Raw genomic sequence first — 2733 nt, 5'->3', positions numbered from 1 at the left:
GGGCACTCTGTTCGACTTCTTGGGAATGTTGAAGAAATCTTGTTTGCCCACAAACAGCTGTTACTCCAAAGAACTGACGTGGATAACAGCTTTAAATATTTTGCAGCTTGTTGTGAAGTAATTTCATTTTCTCCTCAGTTGAAAGGCTGTTTCTATCTTTTGGAAGTTTTGAGAAACACACAAGTTCTCATTCTGGGCTTTCTTACTCTTGACTAATTGGTAACCAAAGTTATTAAATCATGTCTCACTGCACTTTTTAATCCTTTCCTTTTTATTTATTTTTTAAATGGCAGTGTCACAATTTCTCTCTCCCCGTCCCTCATGTCCCACAGGAAGACCGGGGGGGGGGGCAAAGTGAGTTTTGGGGAAAAAAGATTACAAAAGAAATTAACATTGTGATATTCTCAGGGTTTTGGAGCTGTTTTACAATTCTGCCCGTCATTAAATTGCCCTAATCTGGCTGCTGTTATGAAAACACAGCGCGTCTTAGTCTAACAAAGCATATTTCTTTGCAAGTCACTTCACAACAATAATTTCCAAGCCAACAGGAACTTCAAACCAAGTGTCCAGGCTCTTTCTTTCTGTCCTTCCAAAAGCAAGCAAGATCAGTGACAAAGACATTTTTAAATGAGTCTGAAGTCTCAAGCCAACCTCTTTGCTCAAGTCCTGGGAGACTTTGACAGACTTCCCCGTGCGTAACCAGCTTTTAAAAAATGCAATCTGTTTTCTAAATGTTTCTCTTTTGCACAACCATTTTTTACTAACCGTTTCCAAAAAATCAATAATTCTGGTTCTTTACTTGCAAAGGTCAAGTTCTTCTTTTTTTAAAAAATGAAGAAAAGTAACTTCACATTTTCAGGGTGCTGTTTTATTCATTTCTGATTTCCAACATTTTATGCTACACTAACAGATTGTGCTTTTTGAGAGGAACAGTATATCTTCACCAAAATCTGCGAAAGAAATGTAAATCATAGGGAAGCATGCACCACACGTGTGCCAATCCAATGTGTGTTTACTCTGGAGTAAATCCCCACTGGGTTCAGCAGAGCTGATGCCCAACTTGTGCATGCACAGCCTTAATCTCAAACTAATTGCACACAGGCACTCGGTCAAGTTCAATGGGGTTTAAGTGGGCAAGATGCCACACCAGACCTTTTTTTAAAAAAAAAATATACTGTGGAACGCAGGGGTTCCTGGAGGTGGGAGGGGACGCCTTTTTTTTTTTTTTTAGTGAAAACCATTAAGTAGGATTTAGGGGGTAATCATAATATAAGCAAACACGACTGGATTATCGCTTTGCCTTGTTCTTCGGATAGCGTTAAGCCCTCTTCTCCTTGGATTACTTTGCTCAGTTATAAATAAAGTAGAAGGGTTAGCATAGAATGAGCTGCACAGGACCCTGTCACCTTGTGGGCAGAACACTCTTTATTAAGGCATCTTCTTCCTCATACTCTGACTGAGAGATCAATGGCATAAATGGCTGTCCTCTTGTCCTGACTTCTGGGACAGAAGAACTGAAGGATGCAATTGTCTTTCCACTTAAAATGTAGCCACAAATGTCTCCTGTTGCTATGAATTGATGAAGTCTTGCTCTCTCTCCTGCCCTTCTCCTTTCCATTGAGGCATGCAAGGATCAACAGAGAGCTGGACGAGAGATGCTAATTGTTTCAAAGAGCTAAAGTTGGTTTGAGAAAGAGAGAGATCGCTGCCTGGGGCCTGTGAATCGATCCATTTCTCACCTTGGTCAATAGGCTTGGCAGGTTTTACTGTCGCTTCTAAAACCTGTTTGATCGGCGTCAACAGCAGGGTAAAAATAGCATGAGGGTTCACTCTTGTGAAACTATTTCAGTCCTCTGCAGTCTTCTCTTCCTCCATCTTTTACCATTTTAATTTCTTCCCCCCCCCCCGCTCCTTCAGGAACTCTGTGATAAGATTATGATTCCGCCCCACCCGCTCCAGATGGAGGACCAGAAACCGTTTGCATTATTGTTGAGGGAGATTGATTCTGTCCATTTTGGTTTCTCGCCTAATCTCATTTCCCCCCCCCCAATCTTAAAATCAGCACACCACATTTCCGCTTTGTGTGTACACGTGTTGTTGTTTTTAAGTCCTAATGAAACTATATCAGCAGTTTATTTATTTGGTCATTTTTCAATTGCTAATCATATAAGTAAACATTCAATAAAACAAAGAAAACACAGTTTCCATTAAAATGTCATTTTAGTGTGCAGTTTTGCCTAATGTACATATTTTTGCAAGACATTTTCACTAATATAATGTATTTTTATATTTTTTAAAAAATTAATGATGGGCTGTGTCCAGTTCTGCCCAGAATAGACCTATTGAAACTAATGGACACAACTAACTTAGATCCATTAATTTCAGTGGCTCTGTTCTGAGTGGGAAAGGACCCATATGCATCTTGTGCATACTTTCCCTCTGATATGCACATTTTTGTACAATTTTGGGGGGGGGGGTTGGAGAACTGTATTGCAAAATTCAGAGACATGCAAATTTCAAAGGGTGGCTGCGGTTCAATTCCCACATTGTTTGGGGAAATGCACGGTCTGTAGTTTCACATTCAAAGGCAGAAGTAAACCAAGTGTCTCCCTATTAGTGTGCCATTGGTTGCCTACGTGACTGTGGATTAAGGCACATAGCCCCTGTACGAATTTACAGAATTGTGATATTCAGGGTTCCCTGCCCTCATTTCCTCTTCCAACATCTACATTT

This window comes from Rhineura floridana, chromosome 22 (assembly GCF_030035675.1).
Source record: "Rhineura floridana isolate rRhiFlo1 chromosome 22, rRhiFlo1.hap2, whole genome shotgun sequence".
NCBI classification, from domain to species: Eukaryota; Metazoa; Chordata; class Lepidosauria; order Squamata; family Rhineuridae; genus Rhineura; species Rhineura floridana.
Note: the sequence above shows the minus strand (reverse complement) of the source record.